Source organism: Somniosus microcephalus, chromosome 17 (assembly GCF_052327205.1).
Source record: "Somniosus microcephalus isolate GS21.2 chromosome 17, FLI_Smic_1.0, whole genome shotgun sequence".
Classification (NCBI taxonomy): Eukaryota; Metazoa; Chordata; class Chondrichthyes; order Squaliformes; family Somniosidae; genus Somniosus; species Somniosus microcephalus.
The window spans coordinates 59,633,954-59,652,405 of NC_141003.1; the positions used below are offsets into that span (position 1 = coordinate 59,633,954).

Sequence of the window (18,452 nt, forward strand, 5' to 3'; positions counted from 1 at the left end):
TGAGCAAGCTGGGCCTATGCCAGAGTATTTATACTCTCCCTGGACAGCACCACCAGCAGGCTACCCAGTATTATTTCATAAGTCATTTCCACATGAATGGCTGATTCATGTCAAGTCCTGAACACACAAACTCCTGAGAATGTCAGTGTTTGAGAGCTTTACAGAGCTATCAAACGCTGACATTTCTTCTTTCAAGATGTCTTGACAGCACATCAACGTCCGTGCTCTGTCAGTGACTTCCTCCCTAATTGTCCTGCTGAGCCTGCAGGGCGGGCTTAACAAGGTCAATCAGGGGAAAATCCCTCTGGTTGGGCAGACGATGGCAGAGGGTATGAGGAGAGATTGTGTCGATTGGGCTTATAATCACTGGAGTTTAGAAGATTGAGGGGGGATCTCATCGAAACCTATAAAATTCTGTCAGGTCTGGACAGACTAGATGCAGGAAGGATGTTTCTGATGGCCGGGGAGTCCAGAACCAGGGGTCATAGTCTAAGGATAAGGGGTAAGCCATTTAGGACTGAAATGAGGAGGAACTTCTTCACCCAGAGAGTGGTGAACCTGTGGAATTCTCTGCCACAGAGGGCGGTGGAGGCCAGTTCATTAAATATATTCAAGAAAGAGTTGGATATATTTCTTGAGGCTAAAGGGATCAAGGGATATGGGAAGAAGACAGGGACAGGGTACTGAATTTGATCAGCCATGATCTCATTGAATGGCGGAACAGGCTCGAAGGGCCGAATGGCCTACTTCTGCTCCTATCTTCTATGTTTCTATGTTTGACACGACAAGCAGCAGTCCCACCTCCAACTCGTCTCCATTGAGAACATCTAGCCCAAAGTATTTGTTTAATTTCTCTGCCATTTCCTTATTCCCCATTATAATTTCTCCTGTCTCAGCCTGTAAGGGACCCACATTTACTTTCGCTAATCTTTTCCTTTTTACATACCTATAGCTTTTACAGTCTGTTTTTAGGTCTCTCGCTAGTTTACTCTCATTCTATTTTCCCTTTCTTTATCAATTTCTTGGTCCTCCTTTCCTGAATTCTAAAATCCTCCCAATACTCAGGCTTACTACGCTTTCTGGCAACATTAGAAGCCTCTTCCGTTGATCTAATACTATCTTTACCTTCTTTTGTTAGCCACGGTTGGACCACTTTTCTTGTGGGGTTTTAGTGCCTTAAAGGAATGTATATTTGTTGTAAATTATGTATTAATTCTTTAAATGCTAGCCATTGCTTGTCTACTGTCATACTTTTTAATGTAGTCTCCCAATCGACCTTAGCCAACTCGCCCCTCATACCTATGTAGTTTGCTTTGTTTAGATTTAAGACTAATTTCGGATTGAACTAAATCACTTTCAAACTCAATATAAAATTCTATCATATTATGGTCACTCTTCCCTAAAGGCTCCTTTACTACAAGGTTATTAATGAACCCTTTCTCATTGCACAATACTAGATCTAAAATAGCCTGTTCCCCAAGGTTCCTCAAACTGATCTAGAAAACTATCTTGCATATATTCCATGAATTTGTCCTCCACACTATTACTGCAAATTTGGTTTGCCCAGTCTATATGTAGATTACAGTCCCCCATGATTACTGTATTACCCTTGTTACATGCGCCTCTAAATTTCCTGATTTATACTCTGCCCTACATTACAACTACTGTTTGATGGCCTAAAAACAACACCCACTAATGTTTTCTGCCCCTTGCTGTTTCTTAGCTCCACCCAAACTGATTCTACTTCTTGATTTTTGGAGCCAAGATCCTTTCTCTCTGTTGTCTTTATCCCATCCTTTATTATCAGGGCTACCCCTCCTCCTTTTCCATTTTGCCTCTCTCTTCTAAAAGTTAAGTATCCTGGAATATTTAGTTCCCAACTTTGGCCACATTGCAACCACGTCTCTGTAATGGCTATTAGATCAAACCTATTTCAATAGCGCAGATAAAAATTATCTATTGTTGCAAATGCTTCATGCATTCAGATATAGTGCCTTTAACTTTGACATTTCTATAATGTCCCCTTAGTCACTGATGCCCTATTACCTTTATTACTCTCTGTCCCTACCTGACCCACTCTGCATATTTTTACCCGAAATTCTACTTTGCTTTAGAGCCTTGACATTTCTCTTGCTGCTTTTAAATTTACTCTTTCCTGAATCCCTTCCCCCACCCCCCTTCATTAATTTAAAGCCCAGTCTACTGCCCTGGTTATTTGATTCATCAGGACACTGGTCCCAGTCTGGTTTAAGTGGAGCCCATCCCAACAGAACAGCTCCCTCTTTCCATAGTACTGGTGCCAGTGCCCCATGAACTGAAACCCCTTCCTCCCACACCACTCTTTGATCCACACATTTAAACTTCTAATCTGTTTGTCCCTATGCCAATTTGCGCATGGCTCAGGTAACAATCCGGAGATTACTACCTTTGAGGTTCTGCTTTTTAATTTGGATCCTAGCTCCTCAAACTCACTCAGCAGAACCTCATTCCTAGTTCTACCTATGCGGATGATTCCTACACAGACCACGACAACTGGATCCTCCCACTCAAAGTTCTCCTCCAGCTACAAGGAGATGTCTTTAACCCTGGCACCGGGCAGGCAACACAACTTTTGGAATTCTCGGTCACAGCTGCAGAGAACAGTATCTATCCCCCTGACTATAATGTCTCCAACCACAACTACATTCCCTTTCACTCCCCCCACTTGAATGGCCTCCTGCACCATGATCAGCTTGCTCATCCATCCTGCAGGCTTTTTCTCTCATCCACACAGGCAGCAAGAACCTCATTCCTGTTGGGCAAGGGCCAAGGCAGAGGCTCCTCCAGCACTGCAGCTGGGGTCCCCTTACCTAAGTTGCAGTCACCACCTCCTGTCCCTGACCACTAACCAGACTTGTACTACTACCTAACCTAAGGGGTGTGACTGCCTCCTGGATCAAAGTGTCCAGGTAACTCGCCCCATCCCTGATGCCCACGATGTCTGCACCTCAGACTCCAGCTCAAAAACTCTGAGCTGAAGTTCCTCAAGATGCAGGCACTTACTGCAAATGTGGTTGTCCAGGATCACAATCCTCTCCACAAACTCTCACATGCTGCCGTTGCGGTACAGTACCTGCACTGCCATTCCTATGTGACCTTGTTTTATTTAATTAAATTTGTAATTAGGTAACTTAGTTTACAGTGTAGTTTCTTGACTACCTACTTGATCTAGATGAAGTTATGGGTACTGAAATTAAATATCTACTTGTAACACAAAGTACCACAAGTAGTGGAGGCAAAAAAGCAGCAACTCCTTCCCCATCTTCTCCGAATGCCCAGTCTTTCCAAATTCCCAAATAAAACACTCTGTTTAAGTACACTCTGTTTTAATCCTGCTCTGTGCTCTGCAGACCTGTTTCCTCTTACACTCTAGGAGCCTCACCCAATTTACAAGTGTTGACTCAGCTCTCCTGCTCCTGGTGATTAGTACTTATTCAAGACAAACACTTACAGCTGACTGACAGTTAACTGCCACTGGCAAGCAGCTTCTGTTAACTAGTTTTTAAAGTTCTACGTTAAAATCAAAATGTTAAACTAAATTTCACTTTTTACATCTACTACTTACCCAATACTTACTAGAAATTCTCACTCTTTCCAAATAAAACACTCTGTAGCTATTTTGCTCGTCATTCTTGTACATTTCCTGGATTCAGAGAATCTTCAGTTCCTCAATATATACCAAAAATATACAAACTACTGCAGTGATTTTTTAATTTGTTAAGGAAATGGCAGAGAAATTCAACAATTACTTTGTGCACAAAAAACTTCCTGAAAATAGTGGAAAACCAAGGGTCTAATGAGAATGAGGAACTGAAAGAAATTAGTAAAAAAAGTACTGGAGAAATTAATGGGACTGAAAGCTGATAAATCCCCTGGACCTGATGGCCTATATCCTAGGGTTTTGAAAGAGGTGGCTATAGAGATGGTGGATGCATTGGTTGTCAGTTTCCAAAATGAGAGATTCTAGAACGGTTCCATGAATTGGAAGGTAGCAATTGTAACCCCACTATTTAAGAAAAGGAGGGAGAGAAAATGGGGAACTACAGACCAGTTAGCCCGACATCAGTAGTAAGGAAAATGCTAGAATCTATTATTATTGAGGGCGTGGTAACAGGGCTCTTAGAAAATAATAATAGGATTGGGCAGAGTCAACACGGATTTATGAAAGGGAAATCGTGTTTGACAAATCTGTTGGAGTTTTGAGGTTGTAACTACCAGGATAAGGGGGAACCAGTGGATGTGGTGTATTTGGATTTTCTGAAGGCATTCGATAAAGGTGCCACACAAAGTTATTCAACAAAATTAGGGCTCATGGGATTGGGGGTAATAGACTAGCATGGATTGAGGATTGGTTAACAGACAGAAAACAGAGAGTAGGAATAAACGGGTCATTTTCGGGTTGGCAGGCTATAACTAGTAGGGTACCGCAAGGATCAGTGCTTGGGCCTCAGCTTTTCACAATCTACATCAATTATTTGGATGAGGAGGCCAAATGCAATATATCCAAGTTTGTTGATGATTCAAAGCTGGGTGGGAATGCAAGTTGTGAGGAGGATGCAAAGAGGCTTCAAGGGGATATAGACAAGCTAAGGTAAGTGGGCAAGAACATGGCAAAATGGAATATAATATGGAGAAATGTGAAGTTATCCACTTTGGTAGGAAAAATAGAAAAGCAGAGTATTTTTTTTTTAAATGGTGAGAGATTGGGAAATGTTGATGTTCAGAGGGACCTGGGTGTCCTTGTAAATGAATCACTGAATGTTAACATGCAGGTAGAGCAAGCAATTTGGAAAGCAAATGGTATGTTGGCCTTTATTACAAGAGGATTTGAGTATAAGGGTAAAGACGTCTTACTGCAATTATATAGGGCCCTGGTGAGACCACACCTGGAGTATTGTGTACAGTTTTGGTCTCCTTACCTAAGGAAGGATATACTTACCATAGAGGGAGTGCAATGAAGGCTCACCAGACGGATTCCTGGGATGGGGGGATTGTCCTATGGAGGAAAGATTGAGTAGACTAGGCCTATATTCTCTAGAGTTTATAAGAATAAGAATGAGAGGTGATCTCATTGAAACATACAAAATTATTACAGGGCTGGGCAGGGTAGATATAAGGATGTTTCCCCTGGCTGGGGAGTCTAGAGCCAGGGGTCACATCTCAAAATAAGGGGTCAGCCATTTAGGACTGAGATGAGGAGACATTTCTTCACTCCAGAGGGTGGTGAATCTTTGGAATTCTCTACCCCAGAGGGCTGTGGAGGCTCAGTTGTTGAGTATATTCAAGACAGAGATAGATAGAGTTTTGGATATTAAAGAGAATCAAGGGATATGGGGATAGTGCAGGAAAGTGGGAGTTGAGGTAAATCATCAGCCATGATCTTATTGAATGGCGGAGAAGGCTTGAGGGGCCAAATGGCCTACTCCTATTTCTTATGTGTGGTAAACCACTGTTTGTATTCCTGTTTGTCCTGTTTGTATTCCACTGTGTACATGCCTGGACATGCCTCGGCTGACTCCTCCCACAGGTCCTAGTATAAAGGTGACTGCTCCCCAGCCCTTGTATCCTGGACCGGTCGACCACTCGAGGCAGACCTCCATTCTGTTGTTAATAAAAGCCTTTAGTTACTCTTCTAACTCTCAGTCTTTTATGAGTAATTGATAGCGCATCAATTTTATTAACAACATTTTTATAATGGAGAAGATCCTCACACCAGCATGCCTGGACTTAGATCATCGGGAGGCGGACTCATCCACCAAGTTTACTCACTGGCTTAAGTGTTTCGAAAAATTCCTGACCGCCTCCGAAGCAATCAAATCGGACGAGGACAAACTGGATGTCCTGACCTCCAAAGTGAACCACCGAGTGTACTCGGTCATCCAAGACGCGACCTCGTACGCGGATGCTATCAAGCTCCTCAAGGACCAGTACACGCGCCCAGTGAACGAAGTGTACGCCAGGCACCTCCTGGGGAGTCGTAAACAACAACCTGGGGAATCGACCGTGGAATACCTTCAGGCACTGTCTGTGCTTGGCCGGGCCTGTGGTTGTAAGGATGTAAAGGCCGCCGTGTACACAGAGGAACTTATCCGGGACGCTTTTGTAGCGGGCCACAGATCCAATTACACCCGACAGCGACTGTTGGAGCAGAGTAACCTCGACCTCAACAAGGCCTCTGAACTCGCACTATCGTTGGATGCAGCCTACCAGGGCATGGATGCCTACTCCTCTGCACCGTGGACGCCGCGGGGAATGACAGCCTGGGACACGGTAGGACCGCCTCATAGCGCCGTGCCACCCCAGCCACACCCCAACAACGGCCCAACTACCGCAGCAGTGTCCCAAGGCCAGACAGCAGTGCCCCAAGGCCAGAAATGCTACTTCTGTGGCCAGGCAAAACACCCCAGAGCGCGCTGCCCGGCGAAAAACGCGATCTGCTCGGGCTGCGGGAAGAAGGGACACTACGCTAGCGTCTGCAGGGCCAAAGCCACCCCGAACCCCAGCAGCGCCGCGTGTGGGCCATGCGGGCCGCCATTTTGGACCTCCCCGGCCGTGTGCGAATCACCGGTACAGCAGCCATTTTGGACGCCTCCAGCCACATGGGGATCATGGACGCCGCCATCTTGGACGACAGCCGGGACGCAGCAAGCCCCGACACCGCCTCATCTGATACCCGCAGCGACACACCGACCCCTACGCTGGCATCCGTTACACTGGACCAAGCGAGACCGCACCAACTGGCCAGTTCCACAATGGACATTAAGGTAAATGGTCACGATACAATCTGCCTTTTTGACTCTGGGAGCACGGAGAGCTTCATCCACCCCGACACGGTGCGGCGTTGCTCTCTCCCAGTCCTGCCTGCGCAACAGCGGATTTCTATGGCCTCCGAGTCCCAGTCGGCGGACATCAGCGGCTACTGCGTGGTGACACTCGTAGTAGACGGGACCGTGTACGATCATTTTAAACTTCTGGTCCTGCCTGACCTCTGCGCTGCCGTCCTGCTGGGGTTAGATTTTCAGTGCCACCTTAAAAGTGTTACGATGGCGTACGGTGGACCCCTACCCCCACTCACAGTCCGCAGCCAGCAGCTTCCAAATTGCCCGCCGCGCACCAGGTGCAACCTCTCCACACTCAGAGTCACCCCCCCCACCACTGTTTGCTAACCTCACCCCCGACTGTAAGCCCATCGCCACAAAGAGCAGGCGATACAGTGCCGGGGACAGGGTTTTCATTAAAACCGAAGTGGAGCGGCTCCTGAAAGAAGGGATTATTGAGGGCAGCACCAGCCCCTGGCGAGCCCAGGTTGTGGTCGTTAAGACCAGCGAGAAGCAGCGCCTGGTCATCGACTACAGCCAGACAATAAATCGCTACACCCTGCTGGACGCCTACCCACTCCCCCGTATAGCTGATATGGTCAACCAGATCGCGCAGTACCGCGTCTTCTCGACCATTGACCTGAAATCAGCGTACCACCAGCTCCCCATCCGCCCTGAGGACCGCCAGTACACTGCCTTTGAGGCAAACGGCCGCCTCTATCACTTCCTTAGGGTTCCCTTTGGCGTCACCAACGGGGTCTCCATCTTCCAAAGGGAGATGGACCGGATGGTAGATCAAAATGCGTTGCAGGCCACTTTCCCATATCTGGACAATGTGACCATCTGCGGCCGTGACTTGCAGGACCATGACGCAAACCTCGAAAAATTCCTCCGCACCGCCCAACTCCTAAACCTGACATATAACAAGGAGAAGTGCATATTCCGCACAAACCGCCTCGCCATCCTTGGCTGTGTTGTGGAACACGGAGTCATCGGCCCCGACCCCGACCGGATGCGTCCCCTTATGGAACTTCCACTGCCCCACTGCCTCAAGGCCCTGAAGAGGTGCCTAGGGTTTTTCTCCTATTACGCCCAGTGGGTCCCCTACTATGCGGACAAGGCCCGTCCGCTGATCAAGTCCACCTCTTTTCCCTTGACGGCAGAGGCCCGCTTAGCCTTCCACCGTATCAAGGAGGACATTGCCAAAGCCACCATGCACGCAGTGGACGAATCCATCCCCTTCCAGGTGGAAAGCGACGCGTCCGACTTTGCCCTGGCCGCTACCCTCAATCAGGCGGGGAGACCCGTGGCCTTCTTTTCACGAACCCTCCAAGGCCCGGAGACCAGACACTCCGCTGTTGAGAAGGAGGCCCAGGCGATTGTGGAGGCTGTGCGTCATTTGAGGCACTACCTGGCCGGAAAACGATTTACCCTGCTCACTGACCAGCGTTCAGTTGCTTTTATGTTTAACAACAAGCAGAGGGGCAAAATCAAAAATGACAAGATCTTGAGGTGGAGAATCGAACTTTCCACCTACAACTACGAGATCTTGTACCGGCCCGGGAAGCTAAATGAACCCCCGGATGCGCTATCGCGTGGCACCTGCGCCAGCGCGCAGATCGATAGACTACGGGTCCTCCACAATGACCTCTGCCACCCGGGGGTCACCAGGTTCTTCCACCTCATCAAGGCCCGCAACCTGCCTTACTCTATTGAGGAGGTCAGGACCATGACCAGGAACTGCCAAGTCTGCGCTGAGTGCAAACCACACTTTTATAGACCAGACAGGGCCCACCTGATAAAAGCCACTCGCCCCTTCGAGCGCTTGAGCGTTGATTTTAAAGGGCCTCTCCCCTCCTCCGACCGCAATGTGTACTTCCTCAATATTATTGATGAGTACTCCCGTTTCCCGTTCACCTTCCCCTGCCCGGACATGACCAGTGCCACGGTCATTAAATGTCTGAACAACCTCTTCACCCTGTTCGGCTTCCCCAGCTATATCCATAGCGACCGGGGCTCATCGTTTATGAGCGACGAACTCCGTCAGTACCTGCTAACTAGGGGTATTGCCACAAGCAGGACCACCAGTTACAACCCCCGGGGGAACGGACAGGTGGAAAGAGAAAATGCGACAGTTTGGAAGGCCGTCCTGCTAGCCTTAAAGTCTAGGGGCCTTCCAACCTCCCGCTGGCAGGATGTGCTCCCCGATGCGCTCCACTCTATTCGGTCACTGCTCTGCACTGCCACTAACGCCACCCCTCATGAGAAAATGTTTGTCTTCCCAAGGAAGTCCACATCAGGGACATCGCTACCGCCATGGCTGACGTCCCCAGGGCCGGTCCTACTGAGAAGACACGTGAGGACCCATAAAACGGACCCCCTGGTCGAGAGGGTCGACCTCCTCCACGCCAACCCCCAGTATGCTTACATCGCATACCCGGACGGGCGGGAGGACACAGTCTCCATAAGAGACCTTGCACCCTCGGGGACCACAGTAACCCACTACCACCCCCCCCACGATCCGATATCCAGCCCCAGCAGACGGCAGGCCTGGGCCCCGCGACCCGCTCGACATCTACGAGGACGACACGCCTGTGCCACAGCCTACGCTGGACTCGACGCCGGAAGCTTCACTACCCCTGCCGTCGCCACGCCGATCACAGCGGCAGACAAGACCTCCGGAGAGACTCCAATACACTAACTTTTAATACACTTCACCCCGCCGGACTCAATTTTAAACAAGGGGTGAATGTGGTAAACCACTGTTTGTATTCCTGTTTGTATTCCACTGTGTACATGCCTGGACATGCCTCGGCTGACTCCTCCCACAGGTCCTAGTATAAAGGTGACTGCTCCCCAGCCCTTGTATCCTGGACCGGTCGACCACTCGAGGCAGACCTCCATTCTGTTGTTAATAAAAGCCTTTAGTTACTCTTCTAACTCTCAGTCTTTTATGAGTAATTGATAGCGCATCATTATGTTTATGGGATGTGGGCATTGCTGGCAAGACCAGCATTTATTGCCCATCCCTAATTGCCCTAGAGAAGGTGGTGGTGAGCCGCCTTCTCGAACTGCTGCAGTCCGTGTGGTGAAGGTACTCCCATAGCGCTGTAATGAAGCGACTTCTGGAATTTTGACCCAGCGACAATGAAAGAGCAGTGATATATTTCCAAGTCAGGATGGTGTGCGACTTGGAGGTGGTGGTGTTCCCATGCACCTGCTGCCCTTGTCCTTCTAGGTGGAAGAGGTCGCGGGTTTGGGAGGTGTTGTCAAAGAAGCCTTGGCGAGATACTGCAGTGCGTCTTGTAAAGGGTACACACTGCAGCCATGGTGCACCGGTAGTGGAGTGAGTAAATGTTGAAGGTGGTGGGTGGATGGAATACCAATCAAGCGGGCTGTTTTGTCCTGGATGGTATCGAGCTTCTTGAGCATTTTTGGAGCTGCACTCATCCAGGCAAGTGGAGAGTATTCCATCACACTCCTGACTTGCGCCTTGTAGATGATGGAAAGGCTTTGGGGAGTCAGGAAGCGAGACACTTGCTGCAGAATACCCAGCCTATGATCAGCTCTCTTTGCCACAGTATTTATGTGGCTGGTCCAGTTAAGTTTCTGGTCAATGGTGACCCCCATGATGTTGATGGTGGGGGATTCAACGATGGTAATCCCGTTGAATGTCAAGCGGAGATGGTTAGACTCTCTCTCTTGGTGGAGATAGTCATTGCCCGGCGCTTGTGTGGCGCGAGTGTTACTTGCCACTTATCAGCCCAAGCCTGAATGTTGTTCACCTCACCTCTAAAATTGAGTTCTTTTGTCAATGTTTGGATTTAGGCTGTAGTGAGGTCTGGAGCAGAGTGGTCCTGGCAGAATCCAAATGTGGCATTGGGGAGCAGATTATTGGGGAGTAAATGCCACTTGCTAGTACTGTTGATGACGCCTTCCATCACTTTGCTGATGGAGAGTAGACTGATGCGGCGGTAATTGGCTGGATTGGATTTGTCCCATTTTATGTGGACGGGACTAACCTGGGCAATTTTCCAGATTAGTGTTGTAGCTGTACTGAAATAGCTTGGCTAGAAGAACAGCTAGTTCTGGAGCACAAGTCTTCAGCATAACAGCCGGGATGTTGTTGGGGCTCATAGCCTTTGCTGTATCCAGTGCACTCAGCTGTTTCTTGATATCACATGGAATGAATCGAATTGGCTGAAGACTGGTTTCTGTGATGGTGGGGATCTCAGGGGGAGGCCGAGATAGATGATCCAATCGGCACTTCTGACTGAAGATGGTTGCAATCGCTTCAGCCTTGTCTTTTGCACTTGTGCTGGGCTTCGCCGTCATTGCGGATGGGAATGCTCATGGAGCCTCCTCCTCCCGTTAGTTATTTAATTGTCCACCACCATTCATGACTGGATGTGGCAGGACTGCAGAGCTATGATCTGATCCGTTGGTTGTGGGATCAATTAGCTCTGTCTATAACATGCTGTTTAACATGTATGTAGTCCGGTGTTGTAGCTTCACCAGGTTGGCACCTCTTAGGTATGCCTGGTGGTGCTCCAAGCATACTCTTCTACATTCCTCATTGAACCAGGGTTGGTCCCCTGGCTTGATGGTAATGGTAGAGTGAGGGATAAGAACATAAGAAATAGGAGCAGTAGGCGGCCAATCGGCCCCTCGAGCCTGCTCCGCCATTCAATAAGATCATGGCTGATCTGATCCTAACCGCCAATCCACTATCACAGAACCATCTCCTGAATCTAACAGAATTAGACACAAGAAATAGGAGCAGGATCAGGCTCCGCTACCCACAGGGCCATGACCAATCCGAACCTAGACTCATGTCCAAATTCCTGCCCACTCCCCGTAACCCTTAATTCCCTTTACTTCTAGGAAACTGTCTATTTCTGTTTTAAATTTATGTAATGATGTAGCTTTTACAGCTTTTTGGGGCAGCATATTCCATGGACCTACCACCCTCCGAGTGAAGTAGTTCCTCATCTCAGTTTTGAAAGAGCAGCCCCTTATTCTAAGACTATGCCCCCTAGTTCTGGTTTCACCCATCATCGGGAGCATCCTCCCCGCATCCACCCGATCCAACCCCTTCACAATCTTATATGTTTCAATAAGATCGCCTCTCATTCTTCTGAACTCCAATGAGTAGAGTCCCAATCTACTCAACCTCTCATCATACGTCCATCCCCTCATCCCCGGGATTAACCGAGTGAACCTTCTTTGTACTGACTCGAGAGCAAGTATGTCCTTTCTTAAGTATGGACACCAAAACTGTACGCAGTATTCCAGGTGCGGTCTCACCAATACCTTGTACAACTGAAGCAATACCTCCCTATTTTTATATTCTATCCCCCTAGCAATGAAAGCCAACATTCCATTGGCCTTCTTAATCACTTGCTGCACCTGCATACTAACCTTTTGAGTTTCGTGCACCAGGACCCCCAGATCCCTTTGTACTTCAGTACTTTCCAGTTTCTTGCCATTAAGATAATAACTTGCTCTACGATTTTTCCTGCCAAAGTGCATAACCTCACACTTTCCAGTATTGTATTCCATCTGCCAAATGTCTGCCCACTTACTTAGCCTGTCGATGTCCGCTTGCAGGTTTTTTATGTCCTCCTCACTCACTACTTTCCCTCCCATCTTAGTATCATCTGCAAACTTTTGATATGTTACACTCGGTCCCCTCCTCCAAATCGTTACTATAGATTGTAGAGTTGGGGACCCAGCACTGACCCCTGCGGAACACCACTAGTTACTGATTGCCAGTCTGAGAATGAACCATTTATCCCAACTCTCTGCCTTCTGTTAGATAGCCAATCCTCTATCCATGCCAGAATATTACCCCCAATCCCGTGATTTTTTATCTTAAGCAATAATCTTTTGTGTGGCACCTTGTCAAATGCCTTTTGGAAGTCTAAATACACTACGTCCACTGGTTCCCCTTTATCCACCCTATATGTTACTTCCTCAAAGAACTCCAGCAAATTTGTCAAACATGACTTCCCCTTCATAAAACCATGCTGACTTTGTCCTATTAAATTATTATCCAAATGTCCTGTTACTGTCTCCTTAATAATGGACTCCAAAATTTTACCTACCACAGATGTTAGGCTAACCGGTCTATAGTTTCCAGCCTTCTGCCTACTGCCCTTTTTAAATAAGGGTGTTACATTAGCAGTTTTCCAGTCTGCCGGGACCTTTGCCGAGTCCAGGGAGTTTTGGAAAATTATTACCAATGCATCCACAATCCCTACCGCCACTTCCCTCAAGACCCTAGGATGTAAGCCATCAGGTCCAGGTGATTTATCCGCCTTGAGTCCCATTATTTTACCGAGTACCACTTCCATAGTGATTTTGATCGTGTTTAGCTCCTCCCCCCCCCCTTTAGCCCCGTTTGTCCAGTGTTGGGATATTCTTAAGTGTCTTCTACTGTAAAGACTGATGTAAAATATTCAGTGTTTTTGCCATCTCCATATTTCCCACCATTAATTTCCCAGTCTCATCCTCTAAGGGACCAACATTTACTTTAGCCACCCTTTTTCTTTTTATATAACTATAAAAACTCTTACTATCTTTTTATATTTTTTGCTAATTTACTTTCAAAATCTATCTTCCCTTTCTTAATCAATCTTAGTTATTTTTTGTTGTCTTTTAAAGTTTTCCCAATCCTCTATCCTCCCACTAGATTTGGCTACCTTATATGCCCTTGTTTTTAGTCGAATACTAGCCTTAATTTCTTTACTTAGCCACGGATGGCTGTCTTTTCTTTTACACCCTTTTCTTCTCAGTGGAATATATATTTTTTGGAAGTTGTAAAATAACTGCCAGGCCATGAGGTTACAGATTGCGTTGGAATACAATTCTGCTGCTACTGCACTTCATGGGTGCCCAGTTTTGAGCTGCTAGATCGGTTATGAATCTATCCCATTCAGCATGGTGGTAGTGCCACACAACACGATGGAGGGTGTCTTCAGTGTGAAGATGGGACTTCGTCTCCACAAGGACTGTGCGATGGTCACTCCTACCAATACTATCATTGACATCTGTGACAGTTGGATTGGTGAGGTCAAGTAGGTTTTTCCCTTTTGTTGGTTCTCTCACCATCTCCCACAATCCCAGTCTGGTAACTCTGTCCTTCAGGACCCAGCAGCTCAGTCAGTAGTGCTGCTACCAAGCCAGTCTTGGTGTTGGACATTTAAATTTTCCACCCAGAGTATGTTCTGCGCCCTTGCTACCTCAGTGCTTCTTCCAAGTGGGGTTTAACATGGAGGAGTACTGATTCATCAGCTGAGGGAGGGTAGTAGGGGTAATCAGCAGGTGGTTTCCTTGCCCATGTTTGACCCATGGGGTCCAGAATCAATGTTGAGGACCCCCAGGGCCACTCCCTTCCGACTGTATACCACTGTGACACCACCTTTGGTGGGTCTGTCCTGCCACTGGGATAGTGATGGAGGAGTCTAGGACGTTGGCTGAAAGTTATAATTCTGAGAGTATGACTGTTGCTTGACTAGTCTGTGGGACAGCTCTCCCAATTTTTGGCACAAGTCCCCAGATGTTAGTGAGGAGGACTTTGCAGGGTTTGCCTTCGCATGTCCGGTGCCTAGGTCAGTGCCAGGTGGTCCGTCCAGTTTTATTCTTGGTATACTTCTTTGTAGCAGTTTGATACAACTGAGTGGCTTGCTATGCCATTTCAGAGTCACATATAGGCCAGACCGGGTAAGGACGGCAGATTTCCTTCCCTAAAAGGACATTAGTGAACCAGATGGTTTTTTACAACAATCCAGTAGTTTCATGGTCACCATTACAGATCATTAGTCCAGACCTCTGGATTACTAGTCCAGTAACAACCACTGTTACCGTACCCCTATCCAATACATCCAGGAGACTAAATTTCAGCTAACATTTGGAGTCTTGGCATTTTCTATGGATAGTACTAGTGAAAATGAACCCAAAATATTCCCCAATCTTCAATACTACATATGGTGAAGACTGCAGAAACACCATTTTTTAATTATTTCTGGAAGGGCAAAGAAAGAGAAACTATTCAATTTTAAATAAATGTGAAGATCACTACTCCCAACTACATTTCCCTTCCAGCTTACAGTAAATAAATAATTTTACTGAACGTTAGGCTGCTGACAAAACTCTCAAACCAGGAAAATGTGCTGATTTTGGGGCCAACTTAATTTGAAATCACAGTATGTATTTTAAACAGGAGTTTTTTTGTAGGCTTAGACTTAACTAAAATTAATTTGCTGCTGCCTTGGCAACTTGCCTCTTTAAGACCTCAGCATCATTGGAAAAAGAATATATTTCACTCCCAAAAGGGCAATAATTAGGACAAAGATTTGGCACAGCACAAACATGGCCTGCAAATCTTGTGTGCGAAGTTATCACAATCTTGCGATTTAAAAAAGTCCATGAAAAATGCAGGTTTGCATGGCTTTGATCTAGAAGTAATTTACTACAGAACATTCATCCTAGCAATAATCCCTGTAAATATCTGTGAAAAACCTAATTGACCTGGTATAATAGGATTGATGATCATTTGGTGCAAATGGAAGCTGTTATGCATTTGAAGTTGACTTAATTTCATTGCACTGAATGGAAACTTTTAGTTCTGCATAATCAGAGGTAGAAATAGATTTCATGACAGTAACATTTCAGGGCTCAGTCAAAGGATTTCCTCCACAAAAGTTCTTACTATCGTAAACCATAGTATGTAATGTGCCATTTCTGCAAATTCCATACAGAAGAGATTAGTAATTAGTGCTTTGATATTGGTAGGACAAAATGGAATAATCTAAAAGTAACTGGTAGAACTGAATTTTTGAGCAGTTAACTAAATAGAGAACCCAAGTAAAAGGCTAGTGCTATTCCATTTTTAAAAAAGGCTCAGAAGCATGAAGCAGTACACTCAACATGTTTGAGTGTACTTCAGAGCAAGTACACCAATTCTGAACTAATGTGGGTTTATGAAAGGCAGATCATGCCTAAGGAATATAAAACAAAATTTGTTGAGCATGCAATAAAATTTGACCAATATAAAAGGGGCAATAAATTAAAGTCATATACCTGAACTTCCAAAGTATTTAAAGGAGCCATACAAAATGCATGGCTGCAAGAACACAGGGCAAATTTATTGAGGGCATACTCTGGATGCAAAACAATCCTGAAATGCTGGGCACTTCTGAGATGTAGCCCAAAATAGACAAGCAGTCCAATCTGGAATATTCCCAAAACAGGACTAACCTTTGTGTTTACTTAGATCAATAACAATTAGACTATAAAGTGTCAGGCCACTTAAACACCTCCACACAATATATTGGGCATTACAAGGTATAAGACATTACATAACAGGTTATGATTTAATGTGAGCAGCATCACTGCTAATGAAGTTGTATCCAGCTCAGTCATCAGATTGAGACAGAAAAACACAAATTGGTTAATGCCGCCTTTAAAAGCGGGCAGATGATCATATGCATTACATGTTCAGCTGCTATTATTGCCAATGGTAACTTGTGATTTTGACCTGGTCAAAAAAAGGCTTAATTTGTTTCCTATTATGAAGTGCAATAGTTTAGGAGAAAACCCCCCAGAACAAAAAACATGTGGTTAGCAGCAACAGGTTTGGGGTGCTAAATTTTGGGATCAAGTGAACCAGACTGAAACTTCCAGTCCAGGGTTTGCAATCCATTTATACTTTTATTGTTGATCACTCTCATTTCTCCTATAGACATTGACTGCTTCAATACAAATGCTGCAGGCTCCTTTCCTAGTAACAAAAATGGGACCGTCTTGGTATGTGGGCATCACTGGCAAGGCCAGCATTTATTGCCCATCCCTAATTGCCCTTCAGAAGGTGGTGGTGAGCCGCTGCCTTGAACTGCTGCAGTCAGTGTGGTGAAGGTAACCCCACAGTACTATTAGGGAGGGAGTTCAAGGAATTTGACCCTGCAATGATATATTTCCAAATCAGGATGGTGTGTAACTTGGTGGGGAACTTGCACCTGCTGCCCTTGTCCTTCTAGGTGGTAGAGGTTGCGGGTTTGGGAGGTGCTGTCGAAGAAGCTTTGGCGAGTTGCTGCAGTGCATCTTGTAGATGGTACACACTGCAGTGGTGATGGATGGAGTGTATGGTTAAGGTGGTGGATGAGAAGCCAATCAAGCAGGCTGCTTTGCCTTGGATGATGTTGAGCTTACATAGGATATAGGATACAGAAACATGCCATTTGGCCCGACCAGTCTATGCCGGTGTTTATACTCCACTCGAACTTCTTTGAGTGTTGTTGGAGCTGCAATCATCCAGGCAAGGAGAGTATTCATCACTCCTGACTTGTGCCTTGTAGATAGTGGAAAGGTTTTTGGGGGGTAAGGAGACGATACACTCACCGCAGAATACCCAGCCTCTCACCTGCTCTTGTTACCACAGTATTTATGTGGCAGGTCCAGTTTAAGTTTCTGGTCAATGGTTACCCCCAGGATGTTGATGGTGGGGGATTAGACAATGGTAATGCCATTGAATGTCAAGGGGCAGTGGTTAGACTCTTGCTTGTTGGAGATGGCCATTGCCTGGTACTTATATGGTGCAAATGTTACTTGCCACTTATCAGCCCAAGCCTGCATGTGAGCATGGGCTGCTTCATTGTCTGAGTTGCAAATGGAACTGAACACGGTGCAATCAGCACCACTTCTGACCTTATGGAGGGAAGGTCATTGACGAAGCAGCTGAAGATGGTTGGGGTCTAGGACACTGCCCTGAGGAACTCCTGGGGCTGAGATAATTGACCACAACCATCTTACTTTGAGCTAGGTATGACCCCAGCCAGTGGAGAGTTTCACCCCCCCCCCCTGATTCCCATTGACTTCAATTTTACTAGGGCCCCTTCCTGCCACACTCGGTCAAATGCTACCTTGATGTCAAGGACAGTCACTCTCACTTCACCTCTGGAATTCAGCTCTTTTGTCCATGTTTGGACTAAGGCTGTAATGAGGTCTGGAGCCGAGTGGTCCTGGCGGATCCCAAACTGAGCATCGGGGAGAAAGTTGTTGGTAAGTAAGTGCTTCTTGATAGCACTATCAGCAACACTTTCCTGATGATTTAGAGAGTAGACTGATGGGGTGGTAATTGGCTGGATTGGATTTGTCCTACTTTGTGGACAGGACATACCTGGGCAGTTTTCCACATTGTCAGGTAGATGCCAGTGTTGTAGCTATACTGGAACAGCTTGGCTAGAGGCGCAGCTGGTTCTGGAGCACAAGCCTTCAGCACGCCAGCCAGGATGTTGTCAGGGTCCATAGCCTTTGTTGTATCCACTGCACTCAGTCATTTCTTGATATCATATGGAGTGAAGACTGGCTTCGGTGATGGTGGGGACCTCAGGGAGGAGGCCAATATGGATCATCCACTCGCCCCTTCTGGCTGAAGATGGTTGCAAATGCTTCAGCCTTGTCTTTTGCATTCATGTTGGGCTCTGCCAGCATTGAGGATGGGGATATTCATGGAACCCCCCCTCCAGTTAGTTAATTGTCCACCACCATTCACAACTAGATGTGGCAGGACGGCAGAGCTTTGATCTGATCCAT

At 46.6% G+C, this 18,452-nt stretch overlaps 1 long non-coding RNA gene across 7 annotated transcripts in view; it reads right to left on the reverse strand.

Moving 5' to 3' along the window:
• Positions 1–18,452, reverse strand: part of LOC147105756 (uncharacterized) — a 49,851-nt gene that overhangs the window by 10,212 nt on the left and 21,187 nt on the right. The gene's annotated exons all lie outside the window — the stretch shown is intronic.